The sequence below is a fragment of the Herpailurus yagouaroundi genome, unplaced genomic scaffold (assembly GCF_014898765.1).
Source record: "Herpailurus yagouaroundi ecotype Mexico unplaced genomic scaffold, PumYag 192, whole genome shotgun sequence".
NCBI classification, from domain to species: Eukaryota; Metazoa; Chordata; class Mammalia; order Carnivora; family Felidae; genus Herpailurus; species Herpailurus yagouaroundi.
This window is the reverse complement of record NW_024412423.1, coordinates 5,284,387-5,299,042: the sequence shown is the minus strand read 5'-3', so window position 1 is coordinate 5,299,042 and position 14,656 is coordinate 5,284,387. Positions and strand designations below refer to the sequence as shown.

The window sequence follows — 14,656 nt, the reverse complement described above, 5'->3', positions numbered from 1 at the left end:
CTTCTACGGGTCTTTCAGAGTTACTGCTTCTACTTGCGTTGCCGTGTATTTTCATTTTCAAGCATCTTGTTTGGTCATTGTGGTTATTTACATATCACTTCCATCCGTAAATTCTTTATTCCTCATTCGAGAAAGAAATCAGATGCTACACATGAGAAGTTCTATGTTGGGGCAAAGCCTAGTTTTTTGTTCATCGTTAGAAGTGGAGACTCAAAGGGCACCTGGGTGGCTGGGTCGGTTAAGCCTCTGACTTCGGCTAGGGTCAGGATCTCACAGTTCCTGATTTGAACCCCGTGTCGGGCCCTGTACTGACAGCTCGGAGCCTGGAGCCTGCTTCGGGTTGTGTGTGTGTGTGTGTGTGTGTGTGTGTGTCTCAAAAATAACCATATAAATAAATAAGTAAATAAATAAACAAATAAATAAAGTGGAAGCTCAAAACAACTAGAAAATTCTGTTTTTATTTCCATTTTTAAATTATTCTATCCCACCAAAAAAAAAAATCTATTTTTTTCCCTACTGAATCCTTCAAATGCACCTCTCTTTTGTGGGCAAGCCCTTATTCTCTTCCAGACCCTGGAGGTACAAGAGAAACAAAAGAGGTGGAGTCCCAGGATTCAAAGGAGCTTCTGCTCTAACACAAAAAGACAAGCATCCAAACACGCAATTGCACCGACAGCTTTTTGCAGCTGTGATACGTGGGCTAAGATGGCACGGTACTTTGAACACATAATGGAGGGGTACGATGTATTCTAGAACATCAGAGAAGTCTTCCTTGGTGCAAGGGTGTTCGGGTGGACATTTGAAGGATGAGTATAGGCTAACCAGGTAAAGAAGTGAAAGAGGGAGATGGTGGTATTCCAGGCAGAAGCACGTGGGCAGGTCTGTGGTTACACAGGAGCACCGGGCAACATTTCAGAGGAAAAATATGGAAGGCAGTATGGCAGAGAGAAGAGACCAGAGAGGTGGGCAATAACCAAATCGTGCACAGCCTTGAAGGCCCTATGGAGGTTTGGGGATAGCAAACAGTATTTTAAGCAAGGGACTGATGGGATCAGATATTCATCTTTCAAAGGTCACTTCAGCTACAGTTTGGAGGATGAATTCCAGGACAAGAGTACATATGACTTTATTTATGTTAATTGGGGGAGGGGGGAACCACCAAAAAGATTGCTGTAGATTGGTTCTGGGTACATAAGGTATATGTAAAAGCTAGAAAATGAACTATGGGGTTGCAGAAATGTTGCCTACGAAGAAGTAGAGGGAGATAGATACAGTGTGGACTAATGCAGAAGTGAAGCTTTATACACCATGTTTTTTTTTTTTTTAATGTTTATTTATTTATTTGAGAGAGAAGAGAGAGAGCACTTGTGCACAAGGAGGGGAGGGGCATATTGTTTATTTACCTATTTTGAGAGGAGAGAGAATCCAAAGCAGGCTTCATGCTATCAGTGCAGAGCCCAATGCGGGGCTCAAACTCACAAACTGTGAGATCATGACCTCAGCAGGAATCAAGAGTCAGATGCTGGGCCAACGGAGCCACCCAGGCGCCCCCTAGGGAGGCTTGTTTCTAAGACTAAGACAGGAAAGCTCCGTGACCTGCTGATGGAGAGATCCAGGCGAGGCGGAGAGACAGCAAAGAATTCCTAAGTGTAAGGGATCGAACAGGTGGAGGGACTGGTCTCAGACTGGAGGAGAGGCACCAGCTCCCCCATGGGAGGAGATGTAGAGGAAATAAGGAGTACAGAGGCAGAAAGTTCCCATGTGATAGACTGTTTTCAGGGAAGTAGGAGGCACCAAGGTGAAAACATCTGGTTACACGGAGAAAGTTAGAGTCTAATGAGGAAAAGGGAAGATGATGGCGAGGCAGTGCCCAACCAACTGAGGTTGATAACTGAAATTTCGCTCTATGGGGCTTCAGCTGCCTAGGGCGAGGGCAAAGAAGGCAGATATTTACATAATTCAGAATTGGTTCTTAGTCAGATGGGGGTGACCAAAAGACAGTTTGGTTTTCAAGGAAGCTGAAAGTGCTTGCTAAGAGAGACCGTTATTACAAAGCTCTGTTGGCTGGAGAGGGAAATGAAAGAAGGACAGACAGATGGCTGGCTGGATGCTGGCTGGAGGGATGGACAGATGGAGGGAGGGATGGCTGGCTGGCTGGCTGTGCGGACAGAGGAATGGATGGATAGATGGATGGACAGATGGGCAGAGAGATGGATGGAAGGAGGGATGGGTGGATGATGGATGGATGGATGGATGGATAGATGGATGGATGAATGGATGGATGGATGGACAGAGGAATGGATGGACAGAGGGATGGATGGATAGACAGACTGCGAGTGGCTTGTAGGTCTTCCAGAAATCAGAGCTGTGCAGAGAGCATGCAAGTGATGAGAGAAAGCTATGTCTGGAGTGAGAGCTCTGAATTAGCGATTTAATGGAGCCTTTTTTGATAACAAACCCGAGACTGAGGGAAAGGAAGAGTGTACATGCAGAATGCAAGAAGCTGAGGAAACAGAGGGTTAGCGGCTAGGTGGACCCTAACACTTCCAGGAATGGTGACAAGTGGAGGAACAGATAGGGAAACATGTAGCCTGGCGCTAAGTCTTTGAAAACTGGCATACAATGAGGTCTGTGGACAACAGGCATCATCAGCGTATTTGTAGAACACAGCCTCCAAAGCTCTAGGAGTTTTAGCGAGAAGGAGAAATGATCCAAGAAGCCACTGACTTCACTTCCCAACACCAGGATAAACGGGCAAGAGGAAAAATAAACAGTCCCACCAGAAAAGGCCAGGGAAGAGCAGAACTCTAGGACACAGATGAGATTCATTGCGATGGTGGTTCTCATCCACAGTTACACACTGAGAATCATCTAGGAGCTTGGAAGAAAATAACCATGCACAGGTCCTACCCTCCCCCCGCCCGATAATTCAGAATCTCTGGAGCCTAGGTATTTGTGTCATTTAAAAGCTCACCAGTAATTCTAACGTACAAATGGATTTTCAAACTGTTGATTTAAAGCTGGGGGTTGAAGGGAACTTTTGGAGAAGGGATTGCAGAGAGAGGGCTTTCTTGATTATGATTGATATTGGCCTGAACGTACAAACAGCACTCCCCACGGGTCCCTCAGGAATGGATACCCACAAGAAGGTGAACGCTAAGCACCAACAGACCCCTCTTCTCTCAAGAGAACTCTGCTTTTCGTCTTCAAGCAGAGTTTCTGGTGAAATAACTAGACGTGGTCTTTCAAAGGATCCCTGTGTGAGCCTACCTTTGTAAACGCCCTCCACACTCTTTTCAGGTGATGGGGGGCGGGGGGGGGGCGGGAGCAGGTGTTATCATCACAGACGCATTTACGGAAGAGTTGTTAGGGGTAGTCCCCAGCACTGACACACAACAAGCCTCCCCTTTCTCTGGTGCTTCCATCTGACTGACGCCTACAAGGATGGTAAGGATGACAGTGACACTAAAGCGAACCTTTACAGCACGGTGCGTACCAGGCCCTAGACTTGTGGCTTATGCTCACCATCTCATTTAATCCATACAATCTCTAGGAAGTGAGTCCAGGGGACACAGGGGAGTCCACTGGGGCTTCTGAGAGCTGAGCAACCTGCCCAAGGTCACCAGCTGTTAAGTAATGTTAAGCAGAGCCCACCTCCATGTCTTCCAGCTCCAGGAGTGTCTCTCCCCTGGCAGGGGTCCCCTTGCCAGGACAGATGGGGGCCTCACTGGATGGTGAAACCTCGGGATCTAGCAATTGCCAGGATGATCCTGGGTGGCATTTCTTAGCCCGGTGAAAGTTAACTCCAACTCTTTTCTTCTTGTGTTCCGTAATTTAAAATTAGGTAAATTTAATCTGTCCCTTCTTGGCTCAGATTTACTGCAAATTAAACATGCAAGTATTAATAATGGAAATAATTTCCCTTTAAAAACACATCCTGAAACTCGATGTGGGGCATTTCCAATATATCCATAAAGCAAACAAGACAGCTTAATTGTTTGTTTCTCCCAGGAAAGAAGCTAAACCCGGAATTAATTCGGTTCAGCCTGTGAAACAATTCGTTTGCTCTGCCTAATTCTGCCAATTAAAGAACTTTTTTCCCAGACACAATTAGCATGTAAAGCAGCGGCAGGGAGCAAAGAAGGGGCCTCAACGATCCTGGCGGGGTGGAGGTGTTGGAGGAGAACCCCCTGGGACCTCTTGGTCTCGACCTAGGGGCTGAGGGGGAGCGCCGGGGGGTGGGGCGGAGGGGGAAGGGCGCACGGACCAGCTCCAAGACCCGTTTGGCAGTGGCCCTGCCGTCACCAGCCGAAATCAGGGCGTTAAACAGCGCCGCCGAGGATCGAGCCGAGCCGGCCCGGCCCGCCAGGGCACTTCCCCCAGTCCGGACCGGATCCCAGAGACCCGCGCGGCGGGAGGGCGCAGCCCAGCCCCCACGCCCCCGTGCCCTCACCGGGAGCCGGCTCCGGTGCTGCGGGGGCTGCGCGCGCACCTAGGACCGCGCCCCCCGCCACCAGGGATCTGTGGCTTTCGCTTAAGGTGGGGATAGCGGCCCCTGCTGGCAGCTCTGGCGAACAGCAGAGACTGACTGCCTCACCGTTCTCGCCACCTTTTCCAGGTGGTTTGTAGACACGAAAAATATGGTACATACAGGGTGTTGTCGCATGTGCGTTTATTCTTCGTGAGTCCTCAAGAGCAGATGTCTGTGCGTAACTTGCGTTCCCAGCAGAAACAGTAGAAAAAAGAACGTGGGCCCTCGTCCCCATTAGGGAACAGGTACAGTTTCTAATACATTTATTGGAGGGAGGTCACTCGGCCTAAGGGCAACTGGGACCCTGATCCTCCTCCCAGCGCTTTTCACGGCCGACCCCATGACTGGGAAATTTTGCTTCGAGAACTGCTTGGTGGCCCAGTGCTACTTTCTTTAAAGGCGGTGGCTCCAGCCCGCACCATCTGCGAAGCCCACTGGGGAACCGCGGCCACCTCGCGCAGTGGTTAGCGGGGCGTGCGGGCGCGGCGGGGAGCGAGCAGGGGCCCGGGGGAGGGGGACACGGTGTGGCCTGACTACTTGGCATAAACCTGTAACTGCGAAGCTTTTTGGCGACCGCAAGTTCACGCGGTGGAGGAGGTCTGCGCCTGCCATTCTTGGTGTGATCGTAACAATAGCGCCGTGTAAGAAGTTGCGATTTACTTCTCGCACGAAGCTGTTGGATTCTCACTGGGATTGTCTGCGTCGTCTTTCTGAAGTTTACTTACATTTCCAAGGACAGTCCACACACTTTCTAAGTTTCAAAACGGACTGTGGCTGTCGTTGGTGACACCATTCTTTGTACTACAGTTTACGTGCTTACTTAACATGCTTTATTAACATGTTGTATGCGCGTTAACTAATAGCAATGTTCGTATCTTCGATGTGTGTGTGTTTTTAACCGCATCGGCTTTCATCCAATTCATCTGGGCGCGTCACTTCTGGAATCTACCTCTTGATACAGTAATCAGAATTAGAAAGGCTCATCGTTCACTTACCCTCATCCTTTAAAACTTTTCCATTTAAGAAAATCGATGAACAGATCCTTTCTTGTAACTCGCTCCTGCACTACGTCTATTTTTATTTATTTTTCTGATTTGGCAGGGCTCAGCAATGCTGTCCGGGATTTTTTTTTTTTTTTCTCCTTCTTCTTCTTCTTTGCTAGAGCAGATGCGGGGGTGGGGGAAGCAGGGGCGGGCTCCAGCCCGAGTCAATCCCACGGGGACCTCCACCCACCGCGCGGCGGGGCCGGGAACCGTGGTGGAAGGAAGCCTCGCTGACCAGTCGGTGCAAGGCTCCACCTGCAGCCACGCCGCGTAGGTTCTCCCCCTCTCGGCCACGCTCACTCACATTCACACACAAACACCACAGCCCTCCTTTGGGTCGGAGAAGACGCCAGCCAAAGGAGGCGGGGTTGCGGGAGGAGAGTCCGCTCTGCGCAATCCAGTCCGGGACTTGGCTCCGCCCGGGAGCCGCGGCCTCTCCAGTGACAGAGGAGTAGTGAGCGGCACCGGGTGAGGCTGCAGCCAACTCCGCTCCCCGCGCACTCGGCTGCCCAGGCGCTCGGGACGCAGTAGCGGCGCTTCTCCGCGGGGCCGACCGCCCGCGATGCCCGCCTAGGAGCGGCGGTAGCGGCCAGCGTCGCCACACCCGCGGCACAGCCCTCGCGGTCGCCGAGCGGGGCTACAGCGTGCCCCCTGCCCCAGCCCCCACCCCGCCCCCCACCCTGAAATGACTTGTTAATCCGCGCAGACACCACCGAAGGGACTCACCGGAGTGGAATCCAAGTGGAATTTGGACCTGGAGAAGACTTTCTTTAACATTCACTCCTTCCTTGTTGGTTTTTCTTTCTTTTTTCCTCTCCCCTTCTGCGCCTGTCATTGGAGATGAACACAGCGCGTTTGCATCCCAGAAAGTAGTCGCCGCGACTGTTACCCCCAAAGAGACAAGCACACATGTAGGAATGACAAAGGCTTGCAAAGGAGAGAGCGCAGCTTGCGGCCCGGAGAGATCTCCTCGATAATGGATTACTAAATGGGATACTCGCTGTACCAGCGCGCTCCGAGCCCCGGCCGCCTGCCCGTCGATGCACCGAAAAGGTACGGCTGGGGCGCCCCGGCGCGCCCCACCTCTCCGGGCGGCTCGCCTCCGGCCAGCGGGTCCCGGGGCCGCGGCCGGCCGGCACGCGCTGTCGGCTTTGTGGTAGCTGCGTTTTATTTTGTCTGGTGTCTGTCTTCCGTGCGTTGCCGGGCCCTTGGGGAGCAGTCGTGAGCCCGGCCCGCTCCTCTCCGCCCTGTGACGGGGAGACCGCCCGGCTCCGTGTTGCGAGCTTCCCCACCCGCGCCGCGCACACGCCCGGCGCCGCCCGGGACCGCGACCGCGCGGTGCTGCCTGGCTGGGGGATGTGTGTACAGGACCCGGGGCTCGTCCTCACTTTCTGGCCAACGGGCAGCAGAGAGGCCCCGAGAGGGTGGGATTTTCAGAAGCTCCCAGTCCTGGTGCAAAGGCTGGGGAAGGGGTTCTGCCCTCGAGGGCTGGCGAACGCTGGGCAGCAGAGCGCTGTTTTCGCCCAGCACCAGGTTTGGGTTCTGGGGTGGGAGAAGGGGTTCCGCAGAGACGGTGGGAAAGCGAAGAGAATCTTTTGTTGTCCGCCCGGGGTCTGGGCTGGGCTCTGTGGAGTGCGGGGAAACTTGTAATGGCCCTGGTACCCGTGCGCCCTGCCACTTGGTGACATCCCGGCTTTCGTGGCCGCTGGCACCAGAGGTTCCGGGCTTTGTTTGCTCGAGTGAGAGTGCCCAGGAACGGTCTCCTCCCGGTGTGGCGCGGCGCCCCCCGCCCTGGGTTCTGTCCCCCGCTGTAGCTCCCTTCTGGCCGGGCGAGGACAGCATCTGTCGCGGCTGCGTCCCCCTCCAGCACCGAGCCCGCCACGCCGGGGCTTGGCGGCCGCTGCGCTCTCCTCCAAAATCCACGAGGTCTCTCTAGGGAAAGGAGTTGTCCCTGAGGGGGAAGGGTGGGAAGACTTGGCAATAGATGACCCAGAGCTTGCTACCCAGACCAGGGCTCTGCCCAGGCCACCGGTTCTGGAGGTCCGAACTACTCGCTGCGTCCTAGAGAGCTCCCTCGCGGACAGTGGGGCGCTCAGGAGCTAGCCCGACAGTGCCCACCCACCCTGTAAGACCCTGCTGGGGTGGAAAGTGTCTCTTCTCCAGATTCTTTTTTCTCAGCCCCCCACTGTGGCACACGGTGCAAAGCAGGATCCTGAGGTCCGCTCCCTCCTCCCACCACCCGAGTGGTAAAGGGGGAGCCAGGGAGCAGTCCCGAACTTGTGCGTTTCGCGAAAGGAAACAGGATTCGGCTGTCTTTCCCGCTCCCTCGACTCCCCTCCGCCCGGCGCCGCCTCCTTTTCCACCGCGGGGTCACCCGACCAGGAGCTTCTGGAAAGTTTCTCTGAAAGCCAGGGGTGGCGGGCACGACAGGATTGGGGCTCAGCTTGTGCAGTCCGCGGGAAACCGAACCCGGAGGGAAGCGGGTGGACCGCCCAGGATGCGGGGAGTTAGGTGCTGGCCCACAGACAGTGGCGCCCACCGTGCGCAGTTTGCTCAGGGTCTTCGCGCTGCACTAGCTGGACCAGTCGAGGAAGGGTGGGGGGCGGGAAGTTAAGGGGGAGGGTTTAGGATGCTGGTGCGGCCACTGGACAGCGGCTGACGCACGGGTGGCCTGTGGGCAGGAGCCCGGACTCGCTGGCTTGTAAGTACCAGTTCCAAGTGCAGCGTCCCCAGCTCCCCCACCGCCCCCCACCCCCTGCCACGCGCAGTTTTCCAGCCGGCGGCGGGTTTCCAGGGAGGAGCGGAGACGGGAGCCAGGTGTTCATGGAGCGGGGGAGGAACTGCTGTCTTCACAGCCAAGGCAAGCACTTGCAGCCGCGGCCTCCGGCCTGTATCGGCAGTGGGCAGCCCCAACGTCCCTTCCGAGTCGGTTCTTGGGAGAAAGGTGGCTGGCTGCTTTGAGAATGCGGTGGCCAGTTACTGCCACGGGGGGATCGCTTTCTGCTTCCGCTGGATGGAAATCAAGTTGCTACTTGCTGAATGGGATCCATGAAAGGTTTAAAACACAGGCGTGCGCGGACACACACACACACACACACACACACACACACACACACGCAGATGCTTGCACTTGTACGCACAACTTTCTTTGCCTCAAATCTGAAAAGATGTTTCACCCTGTTGCGGCGGCGGCAGCGTTCTGCCAGCAGGTCTCAGGAAAGCTATGTAATGCCCCCCAGCGCTGGTTGTTAAGTCTTTCCGGGGTAGGAAGGTCAGTGCCTCTGCCTCCTCTAATCCTGGTAATTGTCGGTCTTCCTTCGGACATATTTCTGGGGCTTCAAGTCCTCTCTGATGGCAGGGGAAAGACTGTTGGTTCTTGACACATGAATCCTTCATTTAGGCCTTTTCCCCAAAAGTAAAGATGCCTGTCCCCGATTCTGAATGAAAATATCGTATTTTTACACCTCCTCCAAGTGGCTACCAGAGGTCAAGATGGCAAGCATTTTATATGTTTTATCTTTTTAATACCCTGTTTAGTCTGCATGGAGTTTTATGATTTACAGTAAGCTTTGATTAAACTACTCCAGGCACCAAAGTTAATTATTAACCTAACCTTAAAAGCAGTGGCAGACCAGTGTCTCCACCTATTAACCTAAAACTATCTGTTAAAAAATAATTGCACTATTTCAATTTGGTTTACCCATGCTTGTTTACCTGATAACTTTTATTTGAAACTTGAGTAACCCCCACCCCATATTATTATTTTGGTTCTAGGATATTCTTAAAATGCTTTTTTAATGCTTATTTATTGTTGAGAGACAGAGCATGAGCAGAGGAGGGGAAGTGAGAGGGAGACACTGAAACTGAAGCAGGCTCCAGGCTCTGAGCTGTCAGCACAGAGCTCGATGCGGGACTCGAACTTACGAACCGCGAGATCATGACCTGAGCCGAAGTTGGATGTTCAACCGACTGAGCCACCCAGGCGCCCCGGTTCTAGGATATTCTTGAATGAGGCACTTTGCCAAACAATCTGAAAGCAGAAAATAATGGAATATCAGTCTTAAAACCTCATTTCTGGGTTGTCTTTTACCAATTTGATATATATATGCATTGTAGCTCCTGTTTCTTACTAACAGTCTTCCCAAAGCGTGTTATGTTTTGCAACTATCCCCCTGTGGAGATGGGCCACACTCTTCAATAATGCATGTAATCCACATATGTAAATTTTCAGCAGACACCCAAAATCATGGTCTCAGGAGCCATCTGCAGAATGTATTGATTGCATACAACATCTACATTTAAATAGGCTAAAAATTCCTAAGAACTGGCATATAGACACTCAAATGTTGAATAGGTAAATCAATGAAAGAAATAGCCACACATGATTCACATTTCTCCACTTAGAGTGGACCTGGTACCCCCTCGCCGCCCCCCCCCGTCCCCGTGGCTGCAAATAAGTGGTTATTATCAAGTGGCAATAAGTGCAACTCTTTATTTACCCACACAGTGACACACATACACAAACACACAGCCCTCAAGTTCTTTCCAAGTCTAGTGAATGCTTTTCCCATCATTAAAAAAATATAGCATTTGCATTTTGAGTAGGCGGATAACATTGCTTAGTATGTTGAATCAGAAGGATGGCAAGAATTAGGAAGACTGTTATCTTCCCTGAATAAAAATAAGACACCCAAATTAAGAACTTGTATTAAATTCAAAATAAATACTCATGCTTTAAAAGCAAACGGGTAATTGCACTCCCATATGAAATGGAAGGAAAAATACTGTTTTGAACGAGGAGGTAAGTCGGATACTTTACTATGTGTACAGAGTGGTTCAGCTCTTTTCCGAGGAGGACAAAAGAGTGATCATGGGAAAAGAAGTTTTTTGGAACTAGATTGCCAAAAGCGAATATATTCTCCCCATCCTATTTGTTTGCAGAAAGGAATCACGGAACAAGCCAAACTAATTGCAAAGGCTTTAATTAAGCATCTGCCGTTTGCAGCAGTATGTAAAGCCAGAGAGAGGCTGCACGGATCTCTGTATGGTTTCCCCCCCTCCCCCGCCCCAGGTTTAGACCATTTATTGTCCTCCTCCTACAGCGGGTGTGCCTGGAGGTTGACGTGTCCGGAGGAAGGCGGAGCCTGGAAACATCCTGCCGTGCCCTCCCGCATCAGTGTCCCCCTACTCTCTTGAGGTACCCCAGAGCCAAGTCACCTCTGAGATATTTCTACTCCACAGGGAAGGCTTTTCTCATCCACTGAGCTATGCTCTGCTGGCAACCTCGCGGTTGCCTCTTGGGGATGTGGTAAGGTAGGGGAGGGCGGGAGGCATTTAATCCCTCTGAAATGGGCAAGTAAGATGTCACACCACACAAACGTCAAGGGGAGGAGGCAGTACAGGCTCCTCAGCATGGGACTATGACAGTGGAGTATATACCCAAGGGCACCCTGCTTTGTGAAGCAGGTGAGTTCTTGCAAAACCTTTCGATTAGAGTCATTCTAATTGCAGTAATGGAGAGTGCCCCATAAAAGGATCAGTATTCGGATGTTTCCCAAGTCACGTCTTCAGCCGGGACCCCTCTCTCTTGGGTCTCTCAAGTAGTAAATGCCAAAAGTTAGGTAGCTCTTCTTGGATCCAATAGGTATCGCCCACCTAACATGTTTAGAACACCCGATTCTGGATCTTTCCCCCCCCAAATATGCTTTTCTTATTATCATCTTCTCCATCTTGGTAACTGTTAGAGCTGCTTGCATGTAACCACTTAACAGTTATATCCTCCACTCTTCTCTTCTCTTCTGTCATCACAGCCGCTCCGCCTGCAAGGCTGCTGACCCCTCCTTCAGAATGCCTGAGGACTTCCTCCAGATCTCCCACCTCTGTGGCCCTCAGAGTAGCCAAGTCAGTGTTCTCTCCTGCCGCTTTACTGTGCCAGCCTGCAACCAGTCTCCCTGCTCTGCTCCTGCCCCCCTATAGTCGTTTCTCAACACAGCAGCCAAAGTGACTTTTTAAAAACTTGAAGCCAGAGGGCGCCTGGGTGGCTCAGTCAGTTAGGAGGTGACTCTTGGTTTCTGCTCAGGTCACATGATCTTGGGGTTCCGTGGGTTCCAGCCCTGCATCGAGCTCTGCGCTGTTGGTGTGGAGCCTGCCTGGGATGCTCTTGGCTCCTGTCTCCGACCCTCCCCCACTCGTGCTGTCTCTGTCTCTCTCAAAATAAATAAACTTAAAAAAAAAAAAATCGAAGCCAGATGAGATCAGTTTTGCTCAAATCCTTTCCCATCTCATTCCAGCAGAAGCCAAAGTGTGTCCTATGGCCTTTATGGCCCTACATGTCTGTGCTCTGATCCCCACCTCTCTGACCCCCCCCCCCCCTTTGGGGCTATGTGAATATGCCAGGCGTGCTCTCTTTATGGTCCTTTTTTTTTTTTTTTTTTTTTAAATTTAAATTTTAGTTAACATACAGGGCAATATTGGTTTCAGGAGTAGAATTCAGTGATTCATCACTAACATACAACACCCGGTGCTCATCCCAACAAGTGCCTTCCTTGATGCCCCTTCCCCACCCACCTCCTTCCAGCAGCCCTCAGTCTGTTCTCTATCGTTTAAGAGCCTCTTGTGTTTTGTTTCCCTTTCTGCTCTGTCCTGCCTTCCTAATGTTCATCTGTTCTGTTTCTTAAATTCCACATGTGACTAAATCATATTTATCTTTCTCTGACTTATTTCACTTAGCATAATATACTCTAGTTCCATCCATGTCCTTGCAAATGGCAAGATTTCATTCTTTTTGGCGGTTGAGTAATATTCCATTGTATGTCTATACACACACATACATACACAACATCTTCTTTATCCATTCATCAGCCAGTGGACATTTGGTCTCTCCCCATGGTTTGGCTATTGTTGATAATGCTGCTGTAAACATTGGGGGGCACATGCCCCTTTGAATTTGTATTTTTGTAGCCTTTAGGTAAGTCCCTAGTAGTGCCATTGCTGGATCGTCTTCAGGGTCCTTTGCATGGTCTTCACACTTGCTCTTCCATGGCTTTGGATGATTCTTTCCCCAGACAGCCGTGTGATTGTCTCCTCATATCCTTAGGTCTCTGTGCAAATGTCACTTTCACAGTGAAGCCTTTTCTGATCACCTTATTTACTTCACCCTTTCCCCCAAGACTCCCTACCTCCCTGGACTGCCTCACTTGTTTCCCTTCTCACTTTTTACAGCCTGACAGACTATATGTTTTTTCTGTCTCCCACTCGAATGCAAGGCCATGAGGAAAGACTTTTCATGTGTTGTTCACTGCTGTATCTCCAACACCTAAAACCCGTGCCTGGCACATCATAGGCCATTCATGAGATGAGCTGAATCAACTCATTGATGAATCAGTACAAGGTGCATCTTTTTGCAAACACTAGTCTTTACCTCTTTTGTCTGCTCTTGTTTTCCTTTCTTATGTTTTCATCCAGTGGAATACTTCCTGCATATGTGAATGAGTGAGTGTATAACACGGTCTTCCATGCACACAGGTGATATGTCTCATGCACCATTAGTGGAGCATTCACTGTGGGTTGTTTTCCCAGTCTTGGTGACGGACTGGAGCCTGCTCATTCCCACACTCTCACCCAGTCCCCTCTGTGGCCAAGAGCACACATCTGTGGGACACCTGGGTGAAGCTGGAGGGAATCTGAGTTAGGTAAAAAAGCAACTTGCCAAGAAACAGAGCTAGGAAGACAGCCAGCACTTGTGGGGATTGAGCTTTTGACTTTGGCCTCATTCGGTCGGCATTCTAACCACTGGCCACAGAACTGTCTTGCTTTTCTGGAGTTTGCTAGTAGTACTTTTGAAAATTCACCTTTCTAACAGGAGGAAATGGTCTGCTAATGAACCCACATTTCTGCCCTGTACTTCTACTAGTACAGTGATAACTGTTGTTAAGGGTCTTGCACTTGGAGTCGCATGTCCTGGGTTCAAGACTCTTCCTACCTTGGACAAGCCATTTAACCTCCCTGGAGCTACAGTACTTTATTTAATTTTTATTTCTTAATTTTTTAAAAATATGTATTCATTTTTGAGACACACAGAGAGACAGAGCGTGAGTGGGTGAGGGGCAGAGAGAGAGGGAGACACAGGATCGGAAGCAGGCTCCAGGCTCTGAGCTGTCAGCACAGAGCCCGATGTGGGGCTCGAACTCGTGAACTGTGAGATCGTGACCTGAGCCAAAGTCAGATGCTTAACCAACTGAGCCACCCAGGTGCCCCGAGAGCTGCAGTATTTTAAATAAAAATTGCGCATAGTAAACCTGTGCTTCCTACCTTCTACGACTGCTAGGAAGATAACATGAAGTCACAAATGTGAACGTTTTTGGTAAAATATGAAATGTGCTCTGGAAACTTGAGAAGTCTGATGCTAATTCCCTTCTCCCCAGCCCAGACCTTCCCGCCTCCAGCCTAGCAGAGACCTTGCTTCATCGTCTTCTAAAGCATAAAAGATTATATGCTGTTGATGTCACATTTTAGCATAAACCACATTATGAAATTAAATAAGATCCTCAAGTTCACTGAAAATTCACAGTCTACATAGAGCATGTATAGCAGCCCTATTAATGAGAATGCCAACCGCCTGGAGTAATGAAAGCTTTCAGTGTGACCATTAAATCGGGCAAGGTCGGGGGGTGGCACTCTGCCAGGCATTATAAAAAGTAAGAGCATTGTTTTTGCTGAGGTAAGTCCTAAAATAGTTCATGTCAATGTAAGCATTAATGTAGAACAGACATGTCAGGGTGAACCAAGGGTAGTAGGAGAGGAGTTTTGATCCTTGCTGTAACAGGGGAGAACTCATTACGATTTTGTGACATACAATTTATAAATGTGGAGGGACTGTCAGGGGAAGGCAGTGGGCAGGTAAAGGGGCACTGCAGAGGCCACGCTTCTTAGGCACACATGACACACCGGGATCCGCATCCCATTTTTGGCCATTTACAAAGAGCGTGACTTTGAACCAGTTACGTCTCTGCCTCAGTTTCTGTCTGTAAGATGCTGGTATGATGCTAAGAAGAGGAAATATAACATCTGTAAAATTCACAGC

At 50.6% G+C, this 14,656-nt stretch overlaps 1 protein-coding gene across 3 annotated transcripts in view; it reads left to right on the top strand.

The window, feature by feature from the left end:
- The first annotated feature begins 6,020 nt into the window (after nt 1–6,020).
- Nucleotides 6,021–14,656, top strand: part of SEMA6A (semaphorin 6A) — a 137,320-nt gene continuing 128,684 nt past the window's right edge. For 2 of the 3 annotated variants that reach the window (XM_040444287.1, XM_040444286.1), the window contains exon 1: nt 6,021–6,627. The gene's annotated coding sequence lies outside the window, so the exon portion shown is untranslated. The remainder of the gene's footprint in view (nt 6,628–14,656) is intronic. The other variant, XM_040444288.1, reaches the window with a different exon arrangement.